This window comes from Dendrobium catenatum, unplaced genomic scaffold (genome assembly GCF_001605985.2).
Source record: "Dendrobium catenatum unplaced genomic scaffold, ASM160598v2 fragScaff_scaffold_989, whole genome shotgun sequence".
In the NCBI taxonomy this organism is placed as follows: domain Eukaryota; kingdom Viridiplantae; phylum Streptophyta; class Magnoliopsida; order Asparagales; family Orchidaceae; genus Dendrobium; species Dendrobium catenatum.
This window is the reverse complement of record NW_021319451.1, coordinates 2439682-2455209: the sequence shown is the minus strand read 5'-3', so window position 1 is coordinate 2455209 and position 15528 is coordinate 2439682.

Sequence of the window (15528 nt, the reverse complement as noted above, 5' to 3'; positions counted from 1 at the left end):
TATCAATTATCAGAAAGGTGAATTTAAACATTGACAAGAAGATCAAATTCTAGAAAAATTGGAATATTCAGATGGAAAATTGATTCTTAAGAGAGTGGATTTTGAAATTGACTGATAGAATGATTATAAGTAAGGTGAAATTCAAACATTGATTGGAAGATTGATTTTATGAAAAATCAAAATACACAGATGAGAGATCAATTCATAAATGAGTCGATTATCAAAAAGGTAAAATTCGAAATTTAACTTGAATATCGATTTCTAGACAAAGTGAAATACTTATTTCGGATATTAATTCTCGAATGGGTGGATTTAGAACCTGAGCAATAGATCAAATATTGAAAGTTTAATTTAAAGTTTGAATGGAAGATTAATTTCTTGAATAGGTGAAATACTAAGAACGGAGATCGAATCCCAAATAAGTGGATTTTGATCCTCACATTTAGATCGATTATCGTAAAGGAAAGTTTAAATCATATATGGAAGTTCAATTTCTAGAATAAGTATTCTTCTTTGTCTAGACATTGAACCTTATCTTGAAGATAATTTTTTAGACAAAGCAGAATACTCTTTAGGAGATCAATTCTTGAATGTGTGGATTTAAAACTTGACCTATAAGTTGATTATAAGAAAGGTTGATTTAAACTTTCAATAGAAGAATTACTTTTTTACAAAGCAAAATTCTTAGAAGGGTGTTTGATTCTTAAATAAGTTGATTTCGAAATAGGCAAAAAGATAGATTATTAGAAAGTGGAAATTTAAACTTTGATTGAAAAATAAATTTTTAGATTAAGCAAAATACTCATATAGAAGATAGAATCCTAATTGAGTAGATTTAGAACCTGACCTATAAATTGATTATCAAAAAGGTGAATTTAAACTTTGAGTTGAAGATAAATTTCCAGATAATCAAAAAAAGTTAAATGGGAAATCGATTCTTGAATTAGTGGATTTAGAACATGAATGATAGATCGATTACCAAAAAGGTTAATTTATAATTTAAAGGGAAGATCAATTTCTAGATTAAGTAAAATACTCATATGGGAGATTGATTCTTGAATAGGTAAATTTAGAATCTGGATAATATATATCAATTATCAAAAAGACAAATAAAACCATTGTCCAGATGATGTATTTCTAGATAAAGGAAAATACTAAGATGGTATAAGAATTATAGAATGAGTGAATTTAGAACTTGACTGATAGATCAATTATCAAAAAAGTGAATTTAAACTTTGAGCAGATGATTTATTTTAGATAAAATAGAATATTCAGATGTGAAATTGATTATGGAAAGAGTTTATTTTGAACCTGATAGCTAAATTAATTATCAAAAATGTAAAATTCAAACATTGATTAAAAGATTGATTTAAAGACAAAGCAAAATACTCATATGAGATATTTTCTTCTCAAATGAGTGCATCTAGAACATGATCAATATATCAATTATAAGAAAGGTGGATTTAAACTTTAAAAAGAAGATTTACTTTAAGACAAAATAGAATACTCAGATGGGAGATTGATTCCTTTGGATTTAGAAATAGATTGAGACATCAATAATAGAAAAGGTGAAATACAAACTTTGACTAAAAGATCGATTTCTAAAAAAAGTATAATATGTCTCTCCTTTAGACTTTGAATAGAGGACCGATTTAAAGTGAGAGAGGATCCCAGATTCTAGTAAGAGAAAATTTCATATTTTTAACTTTTTTTTGTTAATAGAATGAAGCATTTCATTAGCAATTGTATCACTTAAGAACAAGCTGCATTCCTCCATGGTAGATCGATGTCGGATCATGTCCTTCTTGCTCAAGAGGTATTTCATAAGATGAAAATTTTTAAGAGGAAAAAAGGTTTTATGGCGGTTAAATTGGATATGGCACAAGCTTATGATAGCATGAGTTGGGATACTTTATTTCAAGTATTAAAGATGTTTGGCTTTCCTATGAAGTTGAATATGCTAATTATGGAATGTATTAGAAATGCTAGATTTTCTTTCATTTTGAATGGTAAGAATTCCAAATGGATTGCTGCTGAGAATGGCTTTAGGTAGGGTTGCCCTCTATCGCCATTCTTGTATTTTCTTTGTTCTCAGCTTCTTTCCTTGGCTATCGCACAAAGGGGCCAAGATTTGGGAATTTAGGTTTCCTGTAGAGCAAACAATATAAGCCATTTGTTGTTTGCTGATGATGTGCTCTTATTCTCTAAAGCTACCAAGCAAATTGCTATCAAAATGAGCAAAATTGTAAAGGATTTTTGCTCTTGGACTGGACTTCAAATTAACATTACTAAATCTCAAATTTTGTTCAGCAAAAGTATGAATAGAGTGGATAAATTTTAGATTATGAAGACTTTAAAGTTTAAAATGGTGGAGGAATTTCAATACTTGGGAATCAAACTTATGTTGAGAAGGCCTTTGAAAGCTGATTTCAAATTCTTATTAGATTCAGTCTTAACTAAACTGAATTCTTGGGGTAGAAAATGCTTATCTATGGTGGGTAGAATGACTCTTGCAAAGTCATCTCTTCTTACTTTACCAAACTTTATTTCCAACCATTCTTTGGTTCCTAAGAAGATCTTGTATGAGATTGATAAATGTTGTAGGAATTTCATTTGGCATAAAAGAGATGGGAAGAAAGGTATGCATTACAATTCTTGGAAGACCTTATGCAAAACAAAAGATCAAGGTGGCCTGAATTTTCACTCAGCGGTTTGTAGAGCTGGACCCCTCAAAGCCAGATTGACTTGGAGACTTATTCAAAATCAGAATTCCTTACTTCATCAGATTATGGATGCTAAATATGGTGATAGTTGGTGGAAAGGCAGCTGTAATGTGGGCAAATCTATTGCTTGGAAAATCTTGAAGGAGGGAGCTGAATACTTGAAACCTCCTTTTAGGTGGAGAGTGGTCAATAGGAGAAATATAAGTGTTTTATCAGATATTTGGTTACTGGACAGATGTCTAGATGAATGGCCTATTACAGCGGACTGTGGGAATTTGGTTGGCATGATGCTGAATCAATTAATAACAGAGAATGGACATTGGAACAAGGATAAACTGCATAAGTTCTTTCCTGATGAGATTATCAATGTGATTTTGCAAATTCCGATTGAAACCAATGCAGTGGCAGATTATAGGGAGGAGATTAGTATTCTTTCAGGGAAAACTATTACAGCCCGTGCATTCGAGAACCTCAACAAATACAGTATCTGTGATGGAGATAATGGATTTCATAAATGGCTGAAAAAGCTGAAATTAGCTGTCCGAGTTCAATTTTTTTGGTGGAGATTGAGCAAGTCAGCTTTACCCACTATGGAATTTTTGAAACTAAGAAGACTCACTACTGAAGACAGGTGTGTGAGGGGATGTCCTGAAATTGAAAATCTGGAACATATTACAGTTTTGCTGTAGTGACTGCAGAAAATCCAAAACACAAATTCAAAATTGGGGAATTTATATTCCTGTTTTTAACACTTAGAGGAAGTGTTTGGTTGAGCTTGAAAGTAATTTCTTACATTAACCCAAATTTAGGCTGGAATCTATTGCAGAATGCTAGACTTCTATAATTGGAAAAATAGAAATGCAGTAAACATGGCAAATCTGCTATTCCTATAGCTACCATTGGCAGCTGAAGTTCTATTCTCCGTGTAAATACTGCTAATCCTGTCCATTCGTAACTGGGGTGAGCTAATCTCTCTAGGAGTTCCAAGATATTTGGCACCCTCCACCGATTGACTGGATTAAGGTTATGTGGATGCTTCTCTTGGCCTTACTATCTGTATAGTGTGTATTGGAGGATGTTAATCAAAGGGAAATTATTATCTGCTCTTGGTGAAAGAGAACACATTGGGATACTTATTAGCCCTGTGAGCTGATCATGTTTGGCCTTAGAACTATAAATACACATGGATGCTTGAGAGTAAAGGTATCATTATGAAGGTGATAACATAATGTTATCAAATTCATCAACATGCAAGCGCTAAATGGAAAATAATAATGATGAGGGTACCTCTCTTCTTAACTGACTTCATAAGGTAATTCTTCATCATGTGCTAGGAATGATAATATTGTAGAGATTTTTGTGCTTCTATGGATAGCAGATAAAATTTTTACCTGTTGATGTTCTTCATTGAAGCCAAACATTCCTCCTTCACTTTTGTTTGTTGTTGAAGAAGGAGTGTGAGCACTATCTTTAGATTGTATCTTGTTTTTTTCTTATCTTAATGCTAATTGCATTCTTCCAAAAAAAAAAAAAAAAATTTTTTTTATCCTATTTTCTTGATTTTGCTTGTATGGTGGCGGAGGGTCACCAGTCATCATTACCTGATGATCAAAATACCTCAAATCTCCATTCTACCAGGTTTCCCAATGATTCAATTCATAGTGGATCCAAAGGCAGAAGTTTTAGAAATCAGTAATTTATGATCATGCAAAGGACATTGGTCATCACTGAAGGTCATTTTCTTCCAAACCACAATGTGGTTTCGGTGTTGGGCAAAGGAAAAGAACCATTAGAAAATATGGGAAAGAAGAAGGTGCCGGTGTTTCTTTCCTCTCCATCTACGATTTTGTTGGCTGGAGCGGCGATCAATTCAGAGGCTTCATCATCCATCAGGTGTAAGCTGAAAGTAAACCGAATTTCTAATTTATCCTATGCTTATACGAAAAAATAGGAGATTTTGAATTTCAAATTGGAAAAGTGAAAGAATGATGAAGGTTTGAATTTTGTAATTGAAACTCTGATGGTGAGTTATAAAAATGTTTTACCGAATAAAGAAAAGGGCAATATAGGTTCAATAAATGTTTGGTTTAAGAACCAGCATATCAATATTAATCCAATCAATCCAAATTTTTGTGAAAATATTGATTTGGAGGTAGTTAAACTTGATATGAATAAGTATTTTGAAAACTTCAAATTGCTTCAGAAATCTCTTGTGGTGAAAGTGTTTGGGAGAGGAGTTCATTTCTCTCTTTGTAGCATTGAATTAAGGCGTCAATGGGATAAATTTGGGAGTTTTCATATTACCTCATTAGGCCTTGATTAGATTTTATGTTCATTTCGTTCTTCTCAAATTATGGAAGAAGTCTGAGTGGTGGTCCTTTGTATGTGGAAGGACACATAATAGGAATGGATAAATGTACACCTCAATTTTCTCCAACATCATTGAAAGGGCTATCCTCACCAATTTGGATTCGGTTGCCTCATTTGCCTTTACATTATTTGGATGAGATTAATGTTACTAAGATTGTCTCAAAGATAGGAGTTCCTTTATTATTGGATGGAAAAATGTTTAAATGGGGAAGATGTGAATTTGCTAGAGCATGTGTTCGAATTAATCTAGACTCTAAATTGTCTCATGGAGTTTGGATTGAAGGTTTATATGGGAAATTTTTTTTAAAAATTGAATATGAAAAAATATCTTCTTTTTGTTTCGATTGTGGCAGGATAGGTCACAAAATTAAGATGTGTTTAGAAATTCCTTAAGAGGTTGGAAACAATGTTTTAAATGAAGTTCAAGGAAACAAATTGAGGGATTCAAATATTCTTGGATCAATTTTTGATTTGAAATTGAGGGAAAAATCATATAATACATATTCACAAAATTGTTATGGTCCTTGGATGCATGTGAAGTTTAAGAGAAATAGAAGAATGAAGAGTATTCAAAAGCAAAAATCTGAGTTTCAACCTGTGGTTGAGAATCCTGAGATTATTTCTTTTAAAGCTAGTTTGGCCCTTGCTGAATTACCCTCAAGTAATAAATTTATGTTGCTGCCTCAAGTCTTTGCATAGGAATTGGTCAGATTGGATGCTGAAGAGAAAGTTATGCAAGCCAAAGCTAACGGGATACATTCAGATTTTGAAGGTTCGGTGATGGAAGAGAAAATTCCATATTCAGGTTTGTCCAAAAAATCATTTTCTATTTCTGAAGTTCCAGATCATTTAGAAGATGTAGAGATAGATCCAAAAGATGAAATTTTTATTGCGGAAAAAGAACTGGAAGCATGTTCTACTCATCAAGAGGAGCTTAAGGGAGACAAAGCTGTTGAAATTAATGAAAATTTTTTCAGTAAACAGGTTGTTAAAAACATAGTAAGAAGTGTTCCAAATTTTGAATTTGAAGAACTTGTTTTTTGTTCCTCATTTGACTTGTATGGAGTATGTGAAGGATAGAGAAGGTGTGATTGAAGTAGAGGCTGATTTGGATATCAAAATAGTTGGGGAAGGAAGTTCATACATTCTAACAAGTGTTCGAGATCAAGAAAGGATAAAGAAGATTTCAGCTACTCCTTTGTCTAAGGTTGATAATGTGAAAAGTTGAGAAGTCTTGATTGAAGATGGAAAATTCCATCTTCCATCCAAATTGGTGGAAACTAAGAAAAAGTTGAATAAAAATTTAATTTGTATGGTCCTATTAAAGGGAGTCTTGGAGGAAGGAAATTAGGTGTTTTTGGTGAAAGTGTTGGACCACTTCATCACTTATTTCATGACATAGTTATAATTATTGATGAAGGACTTCAAGTTTTGTTTGTGGATTTGGTGAGGGTGATGAAGTTTGTGCAAATAACTATTGTTTGCATTTTATTTCATTTTTAGCAGTCTTGTTTTTTCTAGATTTAGTTTAAGCATATGTTGGTATTTGAAAAAAGGATATAGATTAATGGAAATTAAGCTTCACTCTACCTTTTATTTTTTACTTATTCGGGAATTCTAAGATACTAATCAAACTTTTTGGTTGTTTAATCTTTGGTATCCCCTCCACCCCAATTGGTTTAAAATGATAAGTAAAGGGTCTTATTTTCATTATGACATTTCCAATTTTTTGAATAACTTTATTATGCTTAAATTGCTTTTTAATAAGGCTTCCTTTTACTATTTTGAAAGGATTCCCTAGTTTTTCTATTCTAGTTTGTAATAGCTTCCTTTTTTATTTTAATGCTTTATGTATCTTCTCAAAGAAAAAAAAAAGTAGAATACTCATACGGGATATCAATTCCCAAATGAGTGGATTTAGAACCTAACCTATAGATTGATTATCAGAAAGGTAAATTTAAACTTTGAGTTGAAAATCAATTTCTAGACAATGTGAAATAAATAGACAAGAGATCAATTCCTGAATGAGTGGATTTAGAAGTTGTCCTATAGATTGATTATCAAAAAATGTTAATTTAAAGTTTGAATGCAAGATCAATTTCCTGACTAAGTGAAATACTCATATGGGAGATCGATTCCGAAATAAGTGGATTTAGAACCTCACCGATAGATCTATTATTAGTAACGTAACTTTAAACCTTATCTGAAACATAAATTTCTAGATATAGAAGAATACTCAAATGGGAGATCAATTCCTGAATGCGTGGATTTAGAACTTAATTGATAGATCGATTATCAAAAAGGATAGTTAAAACTATGATTAGAAGATTTATTTTTATACAAACTAGAATATTTAGGTGGGAGATCAATTCTCGAATGAATGGATTTAGATTCAGACCAATAAATTAATTATTCAAAAGGTTAATTTAAAATTTGACTTGAAGATAAATTTTTAGACAAATCAAAATATTCAGATGCGAAATTTATTCCCGAAAGAGTGGATTTTTAAACCTGACTGATAGATTTATAACCCAAAAGGTGAAATTCAAACATTAATTGGAAGATCAATTCTCGAATGAGTGTTTTTAGAATCTAAGTGATAGACTGATTATCAAAAAGAAGAAATTCAAAAATTGACTTGAATATCAAATTCAAGATAAAGAGGAATACTTATTCAGGATATTAATTCCCAAATGAGGGGATTTAGATCCTAACTAATAGTTCAATTATAAAAAATGGCAATTTAAACATTGATTGAAAGATTAATTTTCGACAAAGATTGATACTGAGATGGAAGATAGATTCCCGAATGAGTGTATTTAGAACTTGACCAATAGGTCAAAATGTTGGAAAGATGAATTTAAACTTTGATTGGAAGAATGATTTTATGAAAAAGCGAAATATTAAGACCGCTGATTGATTCCTTATGATTTGATTTTGAAGCTGATCAACAGATAAATTATTGGAAATATAAATTTTAATAATGGTTGGAAGATTAATTTCATAAAGTGAATACTTAGAAAGGGGATCGATTCCTAAATGAGTGGATTTAGAACCTGGCAGGAAAATTGATTATCCAAAAGGAGAATTTAAATTTTGACTAAAAGATCAATTTCTAAAAAAAAAATGGGATACTCAGACAGGAAATCAATTCCTGAATGAGTGGATTTAGAATGAAACAGATAGATTGATTATTGGAAAGGTGAATTTAAACTTTTATTGGAGGAATGTTTTCCAGACAAAGCAGACTCAAACCTAAAATTGATTCCCAAATGGCTGAATATGTGGTATCGATTCTTGAATGAGTGAATTAAGAAGCTTATCAAAAGATTGATTATTAGAAAGGAAAATTTAAACCTTATATGAATATGAATGTCCAGAAAAAGTGGAATAATCAAATGGGAGATCAATTCCTAAATGATTTGATTTAGAACCTGGCTGATAGATCATTATGAAAAAGTAAAAATTTAAACACTGAGTGGAATATAAATTTATAGACATAGTTAGATACTCATATAGGAGATCAAATTTTGAATATGTGGATTTAGAACCTTGTCAATAGATCGATTATTAAAAAGGCAAATTTAAATATTGATTAAAAGATCAAATTCCAAATAAAGAGGAAATGTCATATGGGAGATTGATTCTTGAATGAGTGGAGTTAAAATAAGATATTTAGATCAATTATCAGAAAAGTAAAATTCAAGTTTTGAATGGAAGATTCATTTCCAAACAAAGCTGAATACTAATACGTGAGGTCAATTCCCAAATGAGTAGATTTAATACCTGACCAATAGTTCAATTATCAGAATGGTAAATCTAAACTTTGTCAGTGAGATCGATTTCTAGATAAAGTGGGAAACTCAAATAGGTGATAGATTCCATAATGAGTGGATTCAAAACCTGACTTATATATCGATCATCAAAAAGGTAAATTTAAATTTTGAATGGAAGATCATTTTCCATACTATGTGAAATTCTCAGATGGGAGCTTGATTTTGAATAAGTTGATTTAGAACCTGGTTGATAGATCGATTATTGAAAAAGAGAATTTAAACATTATTTAGAAGATCAATTTCAAGACAAAGAAGAATACGCATAAAGAGATCGACTCTTGAATGTGTAGATTTAAAAATTGACCTATAAATTGATTATAAGAAAGGTGGATATAAACTTTATGTAGAAGAATTATTTTTAGTAAAAGTAGAATACTGATCAGATGTGAGATTTATTCCTGAATTCGTGGACTTAGAAAAAAACTAAGAGATAGAAAAGACTGAGTGATCAATTATCCAAAAGGTGAAATTCAAACTTTTACTGGAAGATAGATTTCTAGACAAAGAAAAATATTCTTACAGGAGATCGATTCTCGGATGAGTGAATTTAGAACCTGATCTATAGATTAATTATTGAAAAAGTGAATTTAAACTTTGAATTAAAGATTGATAACATGACAAAGAGAAATTCACATACTAAAGATCAATTCTCAAATAAGTGAATTTAGAACCTAACCTATAAATGAATTATCAAAAATGTTAATTTAAACTCTAATTGAGTGGATTTAGAATGTGACCTATATATTGATTATAAAAAATGTGAATTTAAAGTTTTTATGGAAGAACAAATTCGTTACTTAGTGAAATACCATGACTCAAAGATATATTTCTAGAACAATCAGAATACTCATACAAAAATTGATTTCCCAAAGAGTGGATTTTGAACCTGACTAATAGATTTATTATCAAAAAGGTGAAATTCAAATTTTGAATGGAAGATCAATTTCTAGACAAGTATAATACTAAGATAAGAGATCGATTGTGACATGAGTGGATTTAGAACCTCATCAAAACATCAATTATTGAAATGGTGAAATTCAAACATTGACTGGAAGATGAAATTCCCAAAAAAGTGGAATACACTAACATGAGATCAATTCACAAATAAGGGGATTTAGTTCTTGACTGATAGATTAATTATTGAAAAGGTGAATTTAAACTTCGACTGAATGATTGAACTCAAGATAGTGTGGGATACTCAAACGGGAGATCGATTCCTAAATGAGTGGATTTGGAATTTAAATAATAGATATATTATCAGAAAGCTAAATTTAAACATTGATTAGAATAACACGTTAAAAATAAAGTGGAATACTTTAACTAGAAATTGATTCCGAATGAGTGGATTTAGAACCTGACCGATAGATAAATTATTGGATATGTGAATTTAAACTTTAACTTGAGGATTGATTTTCAGATAGTGAAATAATTAGAAGGGAGATTTATTCTGGAATAAGTGGAGTTAAAACCAGACCGTTAAATATATTAATAAGAAGGTGAATTTTATCTTTGACTGAAAGATTAATTTATGGTAAATGCGGGATACTCAAATGGGAGAATGATTCTCGAATGAGTGATTTAGAACTAAACTGATAGGTCAGTTATTAGAAAGGTTAATTTAAAAATTGATTGGTTGAATGAATTCTAAAAAAAGTTGAATATTAAGACTGAAGATAGATTCCCGAATGAGTGGATTTAGAACCTAACTTATAGGTCAATTATTAGAAAGGTGAATTAAACTTTGACTTTAAGATCAATTTCCTAAGAGTGAAATGCTCTGAAGGGAGATCAATTCCTGAATGAGTGGTTTTAGGAGTGAACCAGTAGATTGATTATCAGAAAGGCAAGTTTATACATTGTCTTGAATATCAATATCTAGACAAAGAAGAATACTTAAAAAAGATAAATCGATCATTGAGAATGAAAAATTAAAAAAATTATTGGAAGATCAATTTACATATAAAGTGGGATACTTAGACTAGATGTCAATTCCCAAATCAATGGATTTTGAACTTGATCACTAGATTGATTATCAGAAAGGAAAATCAAAATGTTGATTGAAAGATCAATTTCCAAACAAAATGGACTACTATGACAGTAGATTGATTCATGAATGATTGGTTTCAAAATATGATCAATAGATTTGTTATTAAAGGAGTGAAAGTCAAACTTTGATTGGAAGATCAACTTCTAGATAAAGGAGAATACTCAGATGGGAGATCAATTCTCAAATGAATGGATTTAGAACCTGACTGATAGATCAATTATTAGAAATGTGAATTTAAAATTTTTATATAAGATTGATTTCAAACCAAATCTTAAATGTTTGAATGAGGAATATATTCCTAGATAAGTAAAATTAAAACCTTACTAATAGGTTCATTATAAAAAATGTGAATTTAAACTTTGACTAGAAGATTGATTTCCAGACAAAGCTTAATACTCATATGGGAGATTGATTGCTAAATGATTGAATTTAGAACCTGACTGATAGATAGATTATCAAAATGGTGAATTTATACTTTGACTTTTAGATTGTTTTTATGATAAGGCAAGATACGCAAATAGTTGATCGATTCCATAATGAGTGGATTTTGAACTTGATCGATATATCAATTATTAAAAAGGTGAATAAAAACTTTGACTAGAAGATTTGTTTTTTTAGATAAAACAAAATAATCAAAAGAGAGAATGATTCCTAAAGAAGTGGATTTAAAACCTAACTAGGAGATCGATTATTGGAAAAAAAAAATCAAATTTTGACTGATTGAGTGGATTTATAACCTGACAAGGCGATCAATTATGAGAAAATGAATTTAAACATTGTCTTGAAGATCTATTTATGAACAGTGTATAATTTTAAGGGAGATTTACATATATACCACTTAATACTATGCTATTTACATATTTAACATCTAAATTTTAATATTACATACATACCACTCATAGTTCATTTTCATACCAAATATGAGTGGTAGAAATGAAATATATGAGTGGTAGGAAAAAAATGTAAGTGGTATATTTGATATTAAAATAATATAGGGTGGTATTCATGTAATATTAAAGTTTTAGGTGTTAGATATGTAAATAGGATGTTATAAAGTGGTATGTATGTAAATTTCCCTAATTTTAATTGGGAGATCAATTCCTGAATGAGTGGATTGAGAACTTAACTAATAGATTGATTATTAAAAAGGTGAATTTAAATATTGATTGAAAGATTGCTTTCAAGAAAAAGAGAAATACTCTAGAGAGAGAAGCTGTAGGAATTTTTAGAGAGAGAAACTGATTTTAAAAAAATAAATAGGCACGATGTTCTGAATTTTTTATGATGGCGACTGATCGTTGGACATCGTCTGAGATTGATTCAAGGTTGGAGCAAAAATTACCAACTGGAGTCTCTGCTATTCATCGACAAGGGCTTTTTAAATCTTCTCCTCAAACATTTGCTGGAATTTCTTCCATGTATGAAGAATCTGGAACAAAAGGTATTTGTCTGAATGTCAATAAAGGTAAACCTTTAAATATAAATAAAGGTGAATTGTTAAAAACCAAGAAGTGTTTTCAAGATATTGGGAAAGGAAATAAAGTCATGTTTGATGAAGAATTTAAAATGTCAGATAAGCAGGAGAACACAAAAAAATTATTTGGATCTACGTTACTGGCAGCTCAAAAAGAAGATGTTGTAAATATTGGAATCGTTAGTGATATATGCATTCAGAATTCAAGGGAGTTATCAAGTAAAGAAGACATTATTGTTGGAAACTATGGAGTTATTGCTATAATGGCTCCTGATGGAACTGATAAGAATAAGGTATTGAAGATTTTGAGGTAGTTTGATAATGTGTATCCAAGGAACATGATTCATGCAACCATTTGGTTGAAGAAGCTAAAAGCTCAAAGGGTGTTAGATATGAAGGCAATGGTATGTCAAACGTTTGGCATAAGAAATCTAACAGGAGAATTGCTGATTTGGACATTGTTAATTTCCCGATGGAAGATGATGAAACTATAAAGCTGTATGTGGAAAATGTAATGGAGAATACCAAGAAGCTGCATAATTCTCTGGTTATAAAAGTATTTGGAGATAATATACCGCTTATGTTATCAATTATGAAATCTATAGACAATGCTCATATCTAGGGAAATTTAAGGTTAAATGGCTTGGGAAAGGATGGATTCTATTTTTATTTGATGATGAGGAAGCTTTGAATTTGGTCCTTTCTAAAGGACCTTAGTTTGTAATGGAACAGATAATTGGTGTGGAGAAGTTGTCTAATTCATTTTCACTGGATTCATTAGAATGATTAACTGCACCAATTTGGATTAGAAAGATAAGCTTACTATTGACATGCTGGGATGACATTAATGTTTGTAGGATTGCTTCAAAAATTAGCAAGCCTTATTTAATAGATGATAGTATGTTCCAGTGGACGAGGAGAGAGTTTGCAATGATTTGTGTGCGTATCCAACTTGGGAACAAACTTCCCCTTAGAGTCTGGGTGTAAGGAAGTTCAGGATAAATCTTCCAAATAATTGAGTATGAGAGAATTCCAAATCTTTGTTTTCACTGTGGTAAGATTGTCCACTTAAACAACAATTTTCAAGAGGTGGACTTACGAGCAAATCTGGAAGGACTTAAAAATATTGAAAAAGGAGATAATGAATCTTTACATAGAGGGAATAGCTCACATAAAACTTCTAAGGAAATTATGGGAGAAATGGCTAAGGAGATAAACTCTAATTATGGGCCTTCGATACATGTAAATTCTGGTAAGAAAAAAATTTTCAATAAAAGGAATCCTGCCATTCAAAAAAGAAAACTACTGTAAAGGAATATATGCATAAGCATGTTGAAGATAAGAAGAAACAAACTATTGCAAATGCAATATTTGTCTCTATTCAAGCTGAGATTTCATCCAAGGAAGATTATGCTATTGGAGCTAAGCCAACTGATAATACTACAAAGCAAGTTTATTTTTTTGATTTTGATAAAATGTGTTCCAATATAGGCGTGCACAAATTTTCAGTGCTGTCTGTATTGCCAGAGGAAGGAGAATTGATCCCTGTTATTAATAACAGTTGTGATGATTAGGTGATTTTTAGAGAGTTTGAAGAAATTACAAATGAAATAACTAATTATCATGAAGGAACCTATTCGCCAATTCCTCATCCAAAAGCTGCAAAGGTTGCAGGGAAATAGGAATATAGCTCTGTGAACTATAACGTTAAATTAGCTTAAGTGTTGAAAAGTTTTGGACCTATCAAATTATTATCAAGGAGTAGAAAGAAGGATGGAGATGGTAATTAAAGTGTGGGGATCCATTCACCTTTGATTATTCAATGACTTCAATTATGTTTTGGAATTGTAGAGGAGTTAGGAAAAAACAAGCTTCTCTATACCTAAAAGAGATAGTAAAAGATAATGGAGTTTTTTTTGTGAGGCTTCTTGAGACAAAAATTTTCAATATCAGCAGGGAAGATGTTAATAATCTTATTAGTGATTCTTGGGACTTCTTTAGGTTCCTTTAGAAGGAATGTCAGGATGAATTCTCATACTTTTGCAAAGTAAGGTTTCTTCCTTTTCCATGAATTATTCTCAACAAGTGGTGATCGAGGATCTTATGGTTATTAATAAAGGAGTTTGGAGGATAGCTTTAGTTTACAGCAGCAAGGAGGTGGTTCAAAGGATATTACTTTGGTTTGGAAGATTTTTACACCAATAGTATTCCTATGGTTATAAGAGGGGATTATAATTGTTTGTTGTCTAAAGAGGATAAAAGGAGAGGAAAGTTATTTCGTTTCTCTCTAGCTTCTAAAGAAATGAAATCCTTCATAGTGAACAATCAACTTCATGAGATTTATTTTGCTGAGCCAAAATTTACTTGTGTAACAACAAGGTTGGAGGTGCTCGCATCTTGGAAAGACTTGATAGATATTTTTTTTAAATATGGCTACATTAAATTCTTCAAAAAATATGGAGGTGAGACATCTAGCTAGAGTTGCATCAGATTATAGTCCAATGTTGTTGAATTTGCTGGATCATAGATTCAAATCATAAAAAATAATCGAATTTGAAGAGGTATGGGTGTCCTATCCTTCATCTTTAACTATTATTAAATCAGCTTGGAGAACTAAAATAGGAGGTTATTGTGTAGAATTATTGAATAAAAAGTTTAACATCCTTAAAAAGTTAATGTTTTTTGGAGTAGAGCAAAGCATAAGAACTTCTTGGTGCATAAAGATGAGCTGAAGGAAATTATATTGGTGCTACAATTGAAGGTGGTTAAGGCTGGGTGGATATCGGAGGAGGAAAGCTGGCTTCTAAAATCTAAAGTGAATGAACTCAATTCGATCTAGGCACATTTATATACATGGTGGAAGCAAGAGCCAAGTAAAGTGGCTGTCTGATGGTGATTCTGACTCTAAATTATTTCACTCATTTGCTTCAACTTGAAGGAATTCCAACTGGATTTACAAAATCAAGGATAGCTCTGGGGCAGTATTCATTGATAAAGAACAAATTGAAGATATTTTATTGCAATTTTTTGAGTGAAAATGGAAGGATAGATCCTATAATTTTGATGGATGGATTAATC